At 47.3% G+C, this 17,249-nt stretch overlaps 1 protein-coding gene across 1 annotated transcript in view; it reads left to right on the forward strand.

The window, feature by feature from the left end:
- The first annotated feature begins 4,996 nt into the window (after nt 1–4,996).
- The window catches only part of DTNB (dystrobrevin beta), a 197,463-nt gene continuing 185,210 nt past the window's right edge, over nt 4,997–17,249 (forward strand). Inside the window, exon 1 of the mRNA XM_015415139.1 lies at nt 4,997–5,064. The gene's annotated coding sequence lies outside the window, so the exon portion shown is untranslated. The remainder of the gene's footprint in view (nt 5,065–17,249) is intronic.

Genomic DNA, 17,249 nt, shown 5'->3' on the forward strand with positions numbered 1-17,249 from the left:
GGAGGGGCCTCGGCATGGTACAATGCCATAGAGTCCACCCTTCAAAGCTGCCATTTTCTCCAGGGGAGCTGATCTATGCTGTCAGCTGGAGAACAGTTGTAAAAGCGGGAGATCCCCAGGCCCCATCTGGAGGCTGGCAACCCTATTTTATCTGGGGAACTGATCTCTGTCATCAGGAGATCAGTTATAACTCTGGGTGATCTTCAGCCCTCAGCTGGAGATTGGCAATGCTGGTTCCCCTGGAGGAAATGGCTGCTTTGGAGAGTGGAGTATGGCATTATACCTGTCTGAGGTCCCTCCCCTTCTCAAACCCCACCTTCCCCAGGTTCCACCCCTCAAATCTCCAGAAATCTCCCAATCTGGATTTGGCAACCCTATTTCCTTCCCACCCGACAGCCAACCTACCTTTATCAGACCCTCTGTCTCCAGCTTTCCGTCATCTCTTTCCCCTGCAGCCTCTGCCAAGGAAAAGTAGGGTCTTTCTCCACAGTGGGGACCAAAGCAGCTTACATTATTCTCTCCTCCTTTTTATCTCTCTGTGAGGTGGGTTAGGCTGAAAGTATGTGACTGATACAAAATCACCCAGTCAGCTTCCACAGCAAGATGGGGATCTGTACCTGGGTCTCACAGGCCATAATCTGAAGCTCTAACTGCTACACCACACTGGCTTTCATAGGGTGGCTGTTGTTGAACAGCACCCAGGCCTAGTTGAGTCATGCAAGTTGGGTGGTATCAATCACTCAGCGTAGGGTTGCCAAATGGGGGTGGGGGCGGGGAAACCCCCGCTTTGGAGGCCAAATTTCCGCCACGGCGGAATTGGGCCCCGGGGGGAACTCTGCCCCCCAAAGCTGCATCACCAGAGGTGACGCTGCCACATTGCTGCCGTTGGGGACGTGGCCGAGCTCGGTGGGGGGAAAACCACGCCCCCAACGTCAGCAACGTCGCACGTCACTTCTGGTGATGTGGAGGCGGCGCACGCGTGCATACAGAACCTGCTCCCGACGTTGCCGGAGCCTCCCCCGCCGGTAAGTTTGCCAGACTTGGCAACCCTAACTGAGCGGCAGCTGTCAGGCTAAGAATTGCCAGACTCCAGGTGGGACCTGGAGATACCCCAGAATTACAACTGAACTCCAGACAGCAGAGATCTGTCCCTCTGGAGAAAATGGCTGCTTTGGAAGGTGGACTCTGTGGCATTATACCATGCTGATGCCTCTCCCCTCCCCAAACACTGCACTCCTCAGACTTCACTACAAAATCTCCAGGAATTTCCCAACCTGAAGATGGCAATCCTAGTCAGGCCAAGCCCTCCCTCAAAGGCCAAAGGCCCCTTCCCCCTGCCTTTTTACTCACAAAAGCCCAGCCTGGAATCCTTTTTTAAAGCTACAAGAGATCCTTTTATCATTTTCAGATTTTTTAAAACTCCCCAGTGTATTTTTTTTTTTTAGATTTCATTCCCCCCCCCCGCAAACCTGAGCCCCTTCTCAGGTTTGTAGAAAGCTTTGTCTTGTACATTCAGAGTTTCAGTCACTGGATTTAAGTATGGAACGATCGGCCATCTTTGCTATTAGAATATAAGATTCATGGAGTGGAGAAAGTGCATACAGAAAACTTTTTCTGCTTCTCACATTAGAGCCCAGAGGCACCCTATGAAGGTGATGGGCAATAGATTCAGGATAGACTAAAGGAAGTACTTCTTTATTCAATGAGTAATTAAATTATGGGATTCAGTGACAGTTTAGTGATGTATGCTAGTACAGATGGCTTTAAAAGGGGATTAGACAGATTCATGGAGGAGAGGTGCTTTATTGGCCATAAGCCAAGATGTCCAGAGGAAGTAAGCCTCTGAATAACAGTGCCGGGAGCCAGCATTTGGGGAAGCTTCTAGCCTCTATGCTGTTTGTTGGCCTTCCAGGGCAACTAGTTGGCTGTAGGGTATGCTAGACTAGATGGACCACTGGTCTCTTCTTAAATTCTTATGTTGTAATATGATAAGACACAGTCCCTGCCCTAGGGCTGTGTAAAGACCCCCAAGCGCCATGTAGATGCCATCTTCTTCCCATGATGCCAAAGACAAGTCAGTATACTAGTTACTTTCCCCCCACCATAGAGAACAATGGAGGGGATAGGGGCAACCTGTCTGGGGGCCCGTAGAATTGGACCCCCTGGTCCAATGTTTCTCAAACATGGTTGGTATCTTGGGGGAGAGGCTCCAGCAGCTACCCTGTGTGTTTGGAGCCTCTCCCTCAAACCCGCTCCCCTCCAGCCCCCAGACTATACCCTATGTTTTCGCCATTGACTTCAGTGGCCCTTAGGATATAATGGGGCCGAAATTGACATTCGGCTGGCCCTTTTTCAGGCCGGCATTCTAGCGCGGAGCCTGAAAAAGGGGGGCCCCTCTGCAGGCCGTTTTTCAGGCCCGGCGCTGAGCCTGAAAAAGGCAGGGAGGGCAGCTCAGCAGTCCGTTCTCGGCGGTGGCGGCGGCCATAACTTTTTAAAGAGCCCCTAAGGACAGCTGGGGGAGCCAGAATGACCTCTCGCGCGAGAGGTGGCATTTGCCCCTACGAGTCCAAGGTCACCACCCCGGGGCTCAGGGAGGCGGGAGAACGTTTCGCCCCCCGCACACGCGCGTTGCAGCTGCCGCTGAACAGCGGCGCTGGCCATAACTTTTTAAAGAGCCCTTTAGGAGAGCTGGGGAAGCCAGAATGACCTCTCGCGCGAGAGGTGGCATTTGCCCCTACGAGTCCAAGGTCACCACCCCGGGGCTCAGGGAGGCGGGAGAACGTTTCGCCCCCCGCACACGCGCGTTGCAGCTGCCGCTGAACAGCGGCGCTGGCCATAACTTTTTAAAGAGCCCCTAAGGACAGCTGGGGGAGCCAGAATGAACTCTCGCGTGTAATGTCCGAGTGGCAAGCAGCTCGGACATCACACACGAGAGGTGTAATTTGCCCCTACCAGTCCACGGCCACCACCCCGGGGCTCAGGGAGGCAAGGGAACGTTTCACCCCACCCGCGCAGGCGTTGCAGCTACCGCTGAGAACAGCGGTGCCAGGCATAACTTTTTAAGGCGCCCCGAAGGAGAGCTGGAGGAGCCAGAATGACCTCTCGTGTGTGATGTCCGAGCAGCAACGCCGCCCGGACATCACACGCGAGAGTTGGAATTTGCCCCTACCAGTCCAAAGCCACCACCCAGGGGGCTCAGGGAGGCAAGGGAACGTTTCGCTCACCCCCCAAAAGGGTTCTGCCGCCAAGAATAGCAGCGGCCACCATAACCTTTTAAAGAGCCCCTAAGGAGAGCTGGGGGAGCCGCTCGGACATCACATGGGAGAGGTGGAATTTGCTCCTATGAGTCCAAGGCCACCACCCGGGGGCTCAGGAAGGCGAGGAACGTCCCCCCCCCAATTGCCCAACTGATGGCTGGTGGGAGCGGGGGCGGGAGTTACCCTGTTTCCCCGAAAATAAGACCTACCCCAAAAATAAGCCCTAGCAGGATTTCTATGCATTTGTGGTATAAGGCCTAGTGTGTCTTCTTGAGAAAAAATAAATATAAGACAGTGTCTTATTTTCGGGAAAACACGGTATGTGCCTGTCCCCTGGGCTCCTGACTGGCGGAGCCGCTCAGCAGGGACTGAGACCTGAATATAACACATGAGAATTAAGTCCCATGTTGCACATTGGGGTTGAAGTGGCTCCTGTGTTTGGAAAGGTTACTGGTTTAGGATGAACATTATGCCAATGTACAAAGTTTGAGTTCAGTGGCACCTTTAAGACCAACAAAGTTTAATTCTGGGTATCTACCCAGAATTAAACTTTGTTAGTCTCAAAAGTGCCAATGTACTCAAACTTGGTTCTATTGCTTCAGACCAACACAGCTACCCACCTGAATCTATTATGCAAATATGTTACTCAGGACTCACTCTCAGAATGGAATGCTTCTCCCTCACATGCCCCTGTATATAATTGGGTTGTAGTTAATATCAGTGAAATGTTAAGCAACTTTCATTGCATTGTTTGTTGTATATATATAGTAATTTTATTCCTTTGTTCCCCCATTCTGCAATCCTGTTTTATTCTAATGTATTTTACTTTTAATGTCTTTACTAATTTAATCCAGTTTTACTGCAGTGCTTTTTATCTGTATCACACTCTTCTGACTGCATTGTTCTAAATTACATAATCCACCTTGAGTCTCAGCCAGATATGTGAACTATACATGAAGTGAATACATAAACAGATAAACTGTCAAGGAGAAAGTTAAACTATAATCCCAGCAAGTTAACTTTATTCGTTCAGGGAACCTCCCTCACGTGACGACCCCCCCGCCCCCCCGGTAGCGAGAAGTGGTGCAGCTCGGATCTAATTTTTTTCCCCCGTGGCAAGAGCCGAGCTTTAAAAAACCATCGCGATAAGGGACGTGCCGACGGGCTGAAGGGTATGACCGCTCAAGGGGCCCTAGACACAGATAAAACAGCCCAACTACCACAGCAAGCGCCGGAAAAGCGTGCGCCTGCGCACCCCTCAAAAGGCGGAGTGAGGGGGGCATTAGAGCGCGTGAACAGAAAAGGGGGTCGCGCGCCGCACAGGAAGAGCCGATTGGCTAGGCATATTTACGCATGCGCCTGAGCTCGCCCTTGGGAGATGGTGCGGCTGAGTGAGAGAAAGCGCACAGCCAGCCGCCCCTCGTAGCCCCTGTTCCTGTATACAAGTTCTGATTGGTTTAACTGTGGCGTGGCCGGTATCGGGTGGGTGGGGTTTTGCGGCCGGGTCCTCACCTTTCTATTGGCTACGGTCTTGGCGGAGGCGCGAAGAGGTTGTGGGGTTGGCTCGAGAATGTTTTTCCCCTCCCCCTGTCGTTCCTCTTTCCTTCGGAAGCCGCTGTCTGGATTGGATAGTGGAGCGGGGAAGGCGGGTCCTCCGCGCTGAGGAGAGAATGTTCGTTGGTTCATCGGTTGGCCGCTCGGTAGGTGCGAACGGAGCTGCCTGAGGGGAGCAACGCTGTGGCGCGCACGGAGGCTGGGCGGTCACCCCCTCCCACGGTCGACGGATAAGAGCTCCCCCCGCAGAGAAGTAAGCGAGAGAACCATGAGGGGGGTGATGGTGGAGAGGGCGCCGGAATGGGAGGGGAGGCTGCTGCTCTGTTCCCCTAAAGCCCCAGGGAGGACCTCGCCTTCCCCTCCCGCAGTTCCTTCGGGGCAGGGCTTGCGCGACCCGTCTCTATCTGGGTCTCCATAACCAGGAGGCCTTGAAGGCTATGCCGCGGGACCCTTCGCCTCCACTCCCACCTGGAGTGCAAGAGCCTTTTATTTTCCACCTCCAAGAGTGATGTGTGTTTCCCGACCTTGGTAGACCGGGAAAGCTGTAGCCTGCTATGTTGTACTTTCAGCTGGGGTTCAGCCGTAGGGTCGCATGGGCGGGGAGGTGCTGACGGTGCCCCCTGTTGCCCTGGCTGGCCGTGCAATGTTAATAAAAGGGCCAAGCCCCGCTTCACTGGGATGCTTCTCCTGGGAATGTGAAGTGGCAGCCCACCTGTGCAGGAGGACTTGACCATTTTGTGTGTGTGTGTGTGGGGGGGGGGGATGCAGGCTGGGACATGCTGTACCTCTCTGTGAGATCCCTTTTCATGAGGTATCAGTCTACTCAGTGTTATTTCTCCTGCTGAGCAGATGGTTGCCATTCGTTGGCAGAAAATGAAGTGAGACACTCATTGGAATGGAGGAAGGGCTTCCTTCTTCCTAGTGAGCATGGATTGTTGCATGGCCTTACCTCTCTTGGTCATTCTAGAGAGTCACGGAATGCTGGAAATTGGCTTACATGGCGTTAACGATAGTGCAAAGTGCTTTACATTTCATTCATCCATGTGATAGCCCCTTGGTGTAGACCACCAAGTGGGTTTCCCAAGAGGTGAGTGTGGTTTGGTGCTCTGATAGATGACAGATGTGGTTTCGTGCTCGTCATTGTAGGTCTACCTTTGCCTCTGCTGCTGTTCATGCAAGTAAGCCTTGGTATGGTAAACGTGAGGAGAGGCCATGGTCCAGTGGCGCTGCATCTGCTTCACATTTAGAAGGTCCTAGGTTCAATCCCTGACACCTTCAGTTAAAAGGATCAGGTAGTAGCTGATGAGAAAATCTCTGAGATCCTGTTAAGCTGCTGTTGGTCGGAGTGGACAAGGCTGACCTTGATAGCCCTATGGTTTGGCTCAGAATAAGGCAGTTTCGTATTTTCAAATATAATATACAATTGTTCTCACCAGTGGATGAAACCAGGGGATCATGTCTGAAGCTGGAGGCCTTCTGGGATTATTCCTTCCACTGTCCTAAGACTTCTGTGCACTTCTTAGGGGTCCTGGGACACAGAGTACTTGGCTTCAGGGTCCAGCCGGACTCTAGTCACATGGTTTTTCATGTTTATTGGACTGAAAGTATGAATGAGAAATAACTAAGTCTCTTTTTTTCTTCAGAGCTGAAGTAGAGGTGGGTTGGATCGGTGGAGATGGCTTTTATTGTTAGCATAGCCTGGATGCCTTACCCGTCTTGTGAGAAAATGGTCTTTCTCACTGTGGAAGAACTTATTGCTTAGATGCCTACAATTGGAGGCTGTAGCCTCTGTAAAATGGTGTGTTTGTCTTGATTTTTATGGTGGTGCTGGGAGCAATTCAGCATCAGGGTGCTGATCTCAAGTGGCACAGCAAAGCGTTGATCCTGAGCCAAGCTCCTCGATTGCTATCTGGGTGAATCAGCACCAGCTGATAGTGGACAGCACTGACTACTCCTTCCTGCTTTGCCTTTGGGGAAAGCGTTGCTTTGGACTTAATCAGGCAAAGTTGTGTGACTTTTTCATGGGTGGCTGCAGTTCTCACGTGGAGGGACACTACAAGTGATGGTGTGTTAAAGTTTTCCCATTTGACTTTCTTTCCACTTACAATTGCCTCTGCAGCTGCTTCTCTCCCCATGTCCCCTACCTGCACATACCTGCTCACATACCTGGAAGCACATGTGGGGCAGCATGGGGAGTAGAAGAACAGCCAGTGTGGTAAGGGTTAAATTGGCACTTAACCTGCCACTACTTCTCTGTTCAGAATGGTGGTTCCTTTAGTGTGTACAAACGCATGCAACACTATCACTTATGGCTTTGTAACTTGTATTTGCACATAAGTAGTCCCCCCTCCATTTTCTGGAACCCTACAACTAAGAAGGCTTGAACTGTGTAGTTTTTTGTGACTGGTTATACCAGCAGGCTGTTTTGTGAATCAGGTCTTGGGGTGAAAAGCCGCTGCTCATTGGCTGAATTGGTATGATGACATGGAACATTCATTTGCTCAGGGGACTAAAGAGTTTCAGTCCAGTTTCTGTAAAGGAAGTCTGGATATAGTTAAGATCTTGCAGGAAAGCATGCTGAGGGTTGGGAAGCCTCCAAGCTATTGAAAAACTAGGGGAGAGGAAACCTAGAGGTAAGAACCTGAACAAAAAGTTCAGAGTGGGCAGAGCGCTGAAAAAAAATAACTTGAAGGAGCTGTAGATTAGAACATGAGGCTTGTTGAAAAGAGTAGTCAGCAGGGAATTAAAGCAAGGAAAGCCTAATTGGTCGGCGTCTCTGAAGCTGTATTTCAGTGCTTAGGATCAAGGTAGGCTATGTGGGAGGCAGAGAAGAATAGTAGGCAGGCTGGGCTTCCAGAGGAAATAGGACAAAGTGGACAGTGGCTTGAAAAGCAGGAATCAGAGGGCAGAGCGTGGAACTGGATGAGCCAAGGGGAAACTATGCAAAGCCTGGCATAGGGTCTAGAGAGGCTGTGTGCCACTGGCGCAAAGGAAATGAATTGATGTGGAGGCTTGGTGACTATCGGCCAGGTCGCAATATTGGAGATCCTCCATATATATTTATTGAGTATATTGAGTGTGGGTCCTGCTTGTTCTTCCTCCTCCATTTCTAGCACCAGCTGTTGCTAAGCCTGTAAGCCACCCCCTTCTCTCTTCCCAGCACCACTCAATGCATGAGATGCTGCTTCTGTCCTCAATTAGCCCTTCTAGTCTGGGCTGTTAGGAACAGGATGTGTGCGAGCTGAGTGGTGGGCAGTAGCTTGTCCTTTAAGCACGAGCAAGTGCTGGGAAGGTAAGAATAGAGAAGAGGGAATATCTGTGAGGATGGTGGCTGCAGAGATGGGCAGATGGAGAGAGAGGAGGAAGTAGAAATGGTGATCTCTCCCAAGATCAGGAGATCTGGGATTTTGAGTCTGGTGCTTTAGTTCAAAGATTTCCTCCTAAGCACAGTTTTGACATGGGTGATTCCGTCCTCTCTCCCACTGAGACTGGAACCAGGGATGGGATTTGGGGATCATCTTTGTGTTGTGCTTTGGATGTGCTGGCCTCCAAAGGTCACTATGATGTTGGAGATGAGGCCCAGCCTTCCTACACAGGTTCATAGGAAGCACAAATTTTGACTCCTAGCTATGCAAAATCCTGGAAGCGCTTGTGTGAATTTTGCATATGCTTGAGCTAACCAGCCACTTCTTTGGCTGTAGGCTTTTAGTTAATTTACATGCTGTTGGTTTGAGAGTTTGACCTTGCAGCTTTGTGCATTTAACCCTCAAGTGTACCCACTATAATTTGCCTTAAATCGCTCATTACAGTTTTCCTGCATAGAAAGCACGTCTGCATAATAAATAGTATGGAACCCCATGTAGATTTTCTTGCACATCAAGTATTCGCATAGGTTTTCTGTTGCCCGTACATGTAGAGTGTACACATCTAGAAGTTATAGGTACATGCAGCAAATTCCCACCCAGTTGTCATTGGTGGTAATCTAAACAGTAGTTGTATATAATTTCCTGCTCATGTGCCTTCTGTGTAGATTTTTATTTATTTATTTTAAACATTCCTGTGCTGCCTTTCTACCCAATTCATCATCCTCAAGGCATTAATTTTGCAGTGTTTGAAATGGGTGTAGTCAGTGTGCTCATTTTTTTCTATGTGGATTTGCATGTGTGCTAGCAGTTAATTCAGCCTGGTGCTTCATCATAAGTAGGAAGCTAGAGTTTACAATAGCCTAAAGCAACCACTGTGCATCTTGAGGCATGCATGTATTGTCTCTAAGACTGGGCTTTGACTAAACATGGAATGGTGGCTAAACCTCAGTGTACTGTCCTAGCCTTCCTGAAACCCTTCTGTCATTTTCCAGAAGAGTGAGTTGAGTCAACCAACTGGAAGAATAACTTAAGTCTCACAGCCTGATACTATCCAAATTTACTTGGAAGTGTGTACGTAGAACTGCAACCTGTTCAATTGAATTGAAACTGTCTGATAGGGTTCTTTTTATTTTTAAAATTTAGTCTGCAGTGTTCTACATCCCAGAGTAAATCTCTGTCTATAGAGTCAAAAGCTCCTTTAAGGTCTAGGAAAGCAGTATATAACTTAAGATTTGCTTTCCTAGTGTAGTTATTCACCAGATGGGAGAAAATAGTACAGTGATCCAACATGGTTTTCCCCTGTCAAAAGCCAACTTGCTCTGCCCCCAGAATGTGTTGTATCATCCAGATAGTGAGTTTGGATAGTAAATGCTTGGCATACAGCTTCCCAGTTATGAAGAGGAGACTTACAGGTGTAAGATTGGAGGGCGATGAACAGTTGCCTTTTTTATAAATGGGTACTATTACTGCATTTGTTTAAGCCTCTGTCATTAAGCTGGTCTTATCAACCATCGTAAAAAGGGCAGCAAGTAGGGGTACCCACCAATCTGGATCTGATTTTAGAATTTCAGGAGATATCACATCTGGTCAAGGAGCTTTCTGCACCCTTAAATGGACAATTGGTTCCTTTACTTTATCAGGTGCCACAGGTGGCCAATCAGGTAGATCGTTCAGAGGGAGATTGAGTGATTCTACTACACTCCTATATTCCTCACGAAATAAAGTTTAAAAATATTGAAACCAGGTGTGGGGAGAAATGAAGGACACAGTGGGAGTTTCCATGTGGAATGCTCCTAAAACCATGGCCCAGAATTGTTTTGATCTATTTAAAGTCAAGGCTTGAATTAATTACTCCCATTGACCAGTAATATGATCATTTCTTTTCTTTTTAATAAATTCTTGACGCTGTTTTTTGAGATTAATTTTTTTTAATGGAAGCACTGTGGCCTTAGAGTCCTGATAATGGCTATATGTATCACATAATAAGGCTTTCAGATTCCTACATTCCCTGTCAAACCAAAAATTTGAATGATTTTCCTCTGAATTGTTCCAGACTTCTAATTTCTGGTTTAGTGAGTCAAACATATGAGATATTAGTAATCTGTATAGTCGCCATCTTGTCTATGTTTTTTCTTCAAATAACTGCACTCTTCCTGCAGTGTTTGCTTCTAAACATGCACAGAGAGCTAAACATTTTGCTTAATATGCCATTAAAAGTTGTTGTTCTTTTCCCCAAAAGCCAACAGTCGCTTAGTAAAAAAAATCCACTGACAGCTTGAAAATTCTGCACACTTAATTTCTCTCTCTCTCTCTTGTTCATAATGCCTGTACTTTATCCATAAAGTAACATGCTTCTAGCAAATCAGTTGAAATAAAAAAATTCTGCAATCTGTTCAGAGTTTCCACTAATTAAGAACCTCTGCTGTTTGATATTTGTATATATGAAATTTTGGACTATTGATCCATTTGCAAAAATTAATCTGTACATCCAAATTTAGTCGCTCACTCCATATCCTCCAAATCTGCTTTAAACTTGACTTCAGAAGACCCCCCCCTCCCCCCCAATGCCTAGCTGTTGTCAACAGGTTCTTTTTTTGAAAAGCAGCTATGAATTCTTGCTGAAAGCTCTGTCACAGTCCTTGTTAACTTCCAGCTAGGTTATTTTGCTAATGCCCTTGAAAACTAAGACACCTCACTGCAAGAGAGCCAGTGAAACAGGGAAATGAGTACTGGAGTTTTTCCAGAGGTGATCTTGATGATAATTATGCACTTCTAAGATTTAGTGCGTGTCTAGACTGCATTCTCTGGCTCTTGGTTGACAGGCTTTGTGTTATTGTTGCATCCACTGCTAAAACAGCTGCCAAGTAAAAGCGGAGACTGAATTTATGTGGCAATAGAATATTTTGTGTCATGTTGTCTGTCCCCAGTGCTACTTGATGAAGGAGTTTGACATTTCCATAGACTATTGCTGCTTATTTCAGGAAGTGGTGTAGTCTGCTGCATAAATTGGAGTCAGAACTGCCCAAATTGCAAAAAAAGGGAGGGGGGGCTATTATGCCCAGTTAATTCCACATGCTTCACTGTTTCTCTTCTCCATATTCACTCTTACTTTCCTAATAAGGCAGAATATACAAGGTGGAGAGAAACTGAAGGAGAACACTGATAAAATAGCTCTGCTGATGCACAGAGACTAGAGTTAGGATTAGTTTGGGAAGTCCATCTTGATATGTTTCAGTGGAATATTTTCTTCTCTTTTAAAATGCAGCTTGATCTATATGAACACTATCACATGTGATTCACTGGTATGGTTAGTTCAGATGCTGTTACTTGTGAAACTGTTCCTTTAACTCAAATCAAGGTTAAATCCATTATGTTAGAGTCCAGTTACACCTTTAAGACCAATAGAGTTTTTTATTCAAGGAATAAGCTTTCGTGTGCATGCACACAAAAGCTTACACCTTGAAGAACTTTTGTTGGTTTTAAAAGGTGCCACTGGACTCTAACTTCATTCTTCTGCTTCAGACCAACACTGCTAACCAACTGGATCTAAATTCATTATGTGTAAACCAGGTTCATTAGTTAGCCATGTACTGGTTGGTTGTAGGGGAATCAAAATTGTCTCAAGATGACTCAGTGAGCCCTCCTGCAAAGTTAGAAGTGCATGATACTGTTTTCATTCTAGTCACAGGACTGGCTCTTTGATTCTAGAAGAGTTTTTTTAAAGCCCAGATTGCAATCCCAGTAGCACAGCTCTGTTCCAGGAAGGCTGCAAATGGCACTTCCTCTATTTCAGACTTGAATGCCATTCTGAGGCTGGCACTTCCCATGGTTAGGCTCTGTGCCTCACAGAGGTCAGATACTGGGTAAGCTGTGTCCCCTCTGCAGCTTTATAGCTGCTGGATTTCAGAGCTGCAGAGAGAATCACTGACTGGGTCTATAAAGTGGGCTCTCTGGTTGTGCACTGAAGATAGTGGCAGGAGAAGCAGTAGGAAGAACTTGTGTGATTAGTGCAGGGACTGAGCAGCAGGTGTCCTCTGAGGAATAATTTGAAACATTCATGTGCCCAACCTAGGCAAATGGCTTCAGCAAAGGAAAGTTGGGGACATTGGAAAGGTCTCAGGCAGGACTGTTCACAAGTCTAATGAGAAGCATTGATGTTAGTTCCACACTGGCTGGGTCAGGAAGATGAGTGGGAATAAATGGTCTATTTCATTGTGGCGAAAGGTTAACAGTGGGTTGTCCTGGGGCCCAGCATTGCATGTTCTGGAATGAACACAATGGCAAGTCTTATGGGGAAAATATAAGCTGTTAATATAGTTGCAGGACATATTTGGTAATCTTTGAAGGATCTTACATGTAATTCATTGCTTCCATCAACTGAATTAAATGAATAATAATAAATAACTAACTGAAAGACTGTGCCCCCTCCCTGTGTCCTCTGTGATGGTGTTCTTTAACCCTTGGGTGCGTTGTGAGCTTGTACAGAGCCAACGTTTTTTGCTGATTTTTTTTTTGAAGGCCTTGCTCTTAGCTCTCTTTCTGTGACTGATGTTATGGGTTGGCAGCTCAGTGGGTCCCATGCATGAGGGTAGGTCCTTGGACTGAAAAGGTTGAAGATCGCTGCTCTGTTCTCACAGAACCAGTGGAACAGAACTCTAGTTATTGGTCACAAACTGATAATGGGCAGCTTCTAAATTAAGGCAGAACTTGTGGACCATGCCCAGGGTATAGCAGGTTCAATTCTTGGTTCTGCTTCCCAGCCCACTGATCTACTGGCTGGGCTACTGTAATGTAACAGCTGAAGGTGGTGTGTATTTTCTGTTACAAAATGCTAAGAGCTGATGCAGCTATTCTGAAGAAGGCTGGACAAAACTTCTCACAGAGCTTAGAGATGAGAACCATGCCAAGCAATACAAAGAGTCAGGATCCCCTAGCCCCCAATGCATCTGGGAGCTTGCCTGGTGATCCTCTGATGGGAGGAAACGCCAAAGTAGAGTTGATGCTCTGGAAAAGTTCTTGTTCCTTGACTTCATCCTTTATGCAGTGCCAAGGTTCTGTTGCAAGGCCCAGGTACAGAGAGGGGGAAGAGGGAATGGGCCTGAGCAGGAAGTGTGGAGAAGAAATTGCTTACTGATAATTGAAAATTGAGCCATACATTTTGCTCTAGTGGCTCAGTTTTGATCTTTTTGCTGTTTTCTGGGACCTAGACTTGGGCACTTAGAGGATTCAGTGCTGTCTGTGTGCAGCTGCCTCCATATGTTTTGCTGCAGAATTGATTTAAGTGGAATTTTCCTTTCAAACCTGACAGTGTCTCAGCATGTAATTCTGTTCCCTATACCCAGCAATTGTCTGCATTGCTACTTAAGGGTTTTCTATTGCAGACTAGAGGGGAGGAAGAGCGATTCTATTGCTTTCAGTGGAATTGCAATGCATTTCTGCTTTAACAGAAGGTGGGGGTAATTTGCCACTATTGCTTTACAGTCTGCATTTGTTTTAGCAGGTGTTGAGCAATAGCAGGACACAAATCCTACTGATAGAAATGGTGGCTGTGCAGCGATAATGCTAAAGGGAGAATTGCACCTGGTGCCTTTAAAACCAAGAAGGCATCCAGTGACACTTCTAGAAGTGTGCTTACCTGCATTTAATATCTCTGTCTCTCCTCTTTTGAGTTTTTCCAGTTGTGTTTCATGGTTCTAGAATGAGAGAAAATTCAGATGATTGTTCGTTTAAAAGTATGACATCTGTTCAGCTTTTTTCCTTGTTCTTCTGTATCCTGCCCTGCTGCTGAGGAGTTCAGGGGCGTATACATGGTTCTCTTCTCCTTTTTATGCTGGCAACAGCCCCATCAGGTAAGATATGGTGAGAGTGACTGGCCGAAAGTCACCCAAAGAACTTGATGGCTGAGTTGGCATCAGAACTCAGGCCTTCCAAGTTCTATTCCAGCAACAACTACACTACATTGGCTCCCTTGTTGAATTGGATTATGTGGCTTCATTCCATAGGCATATGTTCTCTGTGCTGTACAAGTAATTCTAGCCAGACTATTTGCTTTCCCAAGCCAGTTTAGCTGTCTTGATTTCTTCTGATAGAGAACTAGTGCCAGATCATGACCCTAGTTTTTTACCACTTTGGGTCCTGTTGTGAGAAGCAGGTCACGCGGATTTTAAATAAATATTTTAAATCTGAGTAAATAGCGTCACACTACACAATCTCTCTGATTTGATTTGGCTTTCACTTTCGTCCTTGCTGCCCTAAGAATTTACGTGCTGTTCTGCAAATTTAACTAATTGTTTCCCCTTGGAATGTTGCTCAGGGCTCCAGTTGGAAGGGAGAAAAGACTCGTTAAATTATACAGTATATAAAAGGTAAACCACCGTTGTGAAACACTTATTGCTTCTAAATCCCCAGGAAGTACTTCACAAAACTACTAATGTTGCTTACCAACTTGAAGTGACTTTTGTTAAGTATTCCTCTGATTATAAATTGGCTACAATTCTTATGACTCAAAAGAACATACTGTGATCCAACAGACAGCTGGCCTTGTGCAGTTTTATGTTCAGATGAAAAATTATAGCTGTTGTGTCTTTAGAGCTCTTCTGGGAGAGTATACAACAACTAACTCGCCTGGATCATGTTGGAGTTTGGTGTAGTGAGAGCCAGTTTGTTGTAGTGGTTAAGTACATGGACTTTAATCTGGGAGACCCGGATTTGATTCCCCACTCCTCCACTTGCAGCTGCTGGATGACCTTGGGCAAGCCATAGTTCTGTCAGAGCTGTTCTTGAAAGAGCTCTCTCAGCTCCACCTACCTCACAGGTGTCTATTGTGGGGAGGGGAAGGGAAAGGAGTTTGTAAGCTGCTCTGAGACTCCGAGTGAAGGGTGGGGTATAAATCCAATCTCCTCCTCCTCCTTCTGATGGGACTATAATATAACAACCATTTTTGCATGATTCTGCAAATCCCCAACAGATATGAAGTTGCAGAAATGCAGATGGTGGACTAAAATGGAAAAGATTAAGGCTTTTCAATGGTAGAATGGGAAAAGGGGGCGCAGGGATATTACAGACTCCGGAATGTAGGTGGGATTAGCAACTCTACCTTGGCAGACAGCTGAAAGCTCTAATACGGGAACATGGAATTCACTGCCACAGGAGGTGGAGGTGGCTACAAGCATGGACGGCTTCAAAAAGGAATTAGATAAGCATATAGAGCAGAGGTCCATCAGTGGCTATTAGCCACAAGGTATAGATAGGGGCTATGGGGCAAGTGATGCTCTGTCTTCTTGGTGCTTTGGGGGGTCAACAGTGGGAGGGCTTCTAATGTTCTGGCCCCACTGGTGGACCTCCTGATGGCACTGGTATTTCTGGCCACTGTGTGACACAGAGTGTTGGACTGGATGGGCCTTTGGCCTGATGTTCTTATGGTGTGAAGTGAAACCAAAACTCCATAAAAAGAATATCTCACCTGCCTGGCCCCTTTTAAAAAATTACTTTCTTGCAACCTTCTGTCTCTGGAGAATTTAGTAGCTGCAAACCTGTTCTCCGGTGGTCCTGAGAGTGGGGCGGTCCTCACAAGTGGGTAGCTCCTCCCTCCTCTGGAAGCAGGGTTGATTGGCAGAATTCGATCCCGGAGGGGAGGGGCTTGCCCACAGATCGTCAGTCTTTTCAGCCCTGCTGAAGGAGCAGGACGTTGGCGGCAGCGCTCTAGAGGGCGCCGAAGATCCACGGAGGCCTTCAGTTGGAAGGCAGGAAGGGCGATCGGGAGGGCGGGGAAGTGACTCTCCACACACACCCCTCCGCTTCACAGCAGAACGACTGGGAGTGAGTTCGGCCGACGGTGATTTGGGTTCCCAAAAGCCAAGGCACAGTGGGGTTTTAAAGCCTTGGCCGAATAAAAACCCCCCCACATACCTTAAGGGGACGGTTGAGACGGCAGCAGCCTACTCGACTGAGTCAACTCTAGTCGATGCTCCAGTAGGCTTGGAAGGAGCAGCCTCCACGCAGCGGAGGACCAGCTCTTCTACTCTCTTGTCTGCAGAACCTCGATAAGCTGCGGGTGAAGTGGAAAAGGGGTTTTTTTCCCCGTGGTTTTTGTGGTTGTGGGGGGAGAGATGCCAGATCCCTTGCCTGAAGAGGTAGCCATTGGGCCCTTGTCGTTTTTTGTCTCTTGCAAAGAGCTGCTTTCACTTTCCCTTGGGAAGGTTTTCTGGTGGGAAAATGGCGATGAAGGCAGGCCCCTCCACCTCACTCGAGCCAGAGGGTGCGGTAGGTGGTCTGGGCTCTGCTAGTGCCTCATCCTCTACTCTGCCTTACCCAGGAGGCAGCCAGAGCGGGGAGGAGGGGAGAAATATGGACTTAGATCCATCAGAAGATGCTGCAAAATCCTCCTTGCTCTCATGGCTAAGATCTGAGATGAGGAGGGAAATTAGAGCAGCTATGCAGGAATCCAGACTTGAGGGGGAAGGGACCTGCACTGATAGTGGAATCTCTCTGGGCAAAAAGCAGAGGGACAGGGAGTCTACCACCATTCCAAAACCAAAGAAAAGAAAGAGAAAGGACTCTACCCATAAGGAACTCAGTCATCCCCTGGAGGATCAGTCTGAGGAATCAGAGAATTCAGAGGCTTCTTCCTCCAAGGAGGAAGGAGAATTATCCGATGAAGAACGGGAGGTGGTTTCATCCTTTCAAACCAGGCTCTGTCCCCAAGAGTTATACTCTAGAATGCTCCCAAAGGTCCTTAGAGTATTGGAACTCACTTCACAACCAAAGGGTAGTGAGGAACCTGACCCAGAATTTCCTGCAGGGGCAGAAAAATCTCTCCCAAAAGCAGGAGTAAAGTCCTCAGGAGTTCCGCTCCCAGCTGCCTTTTACAGTCCGATGAAGGCAGAGTGGGGGACACCAGCTAGAGCTAGAGCCAATCACCCTGTCTTCTCAAAATTTTATAGCTTAGTTCCAGAGGCTGCTAAGAGGGTTAAACTACCACTGGTGGATGACCCTGTGACCAATCTGACATCTACTTCGGTGCTACCAGTGGAAGCAGATGGCCTACCCAAAGATCCATGCGACAAGAGAATAG

The sequence above is a fragment of the Gekko japonicus genome, unplaced genomic scaffold (assembly GCF_001447785.1).
Source record: "Gekko japonicus isolate JY-2015 unplaced genomic scaffold, Gekko_japonicus_V1.1 scaffold63, whole genome shotgun sequence".
Taxonomy (NCBI): Eukaryota; Metazoa; Chordata; class Lepidosauria; order Squamata; family Gekkonidae; genus Gekko; species Gekko japonicus.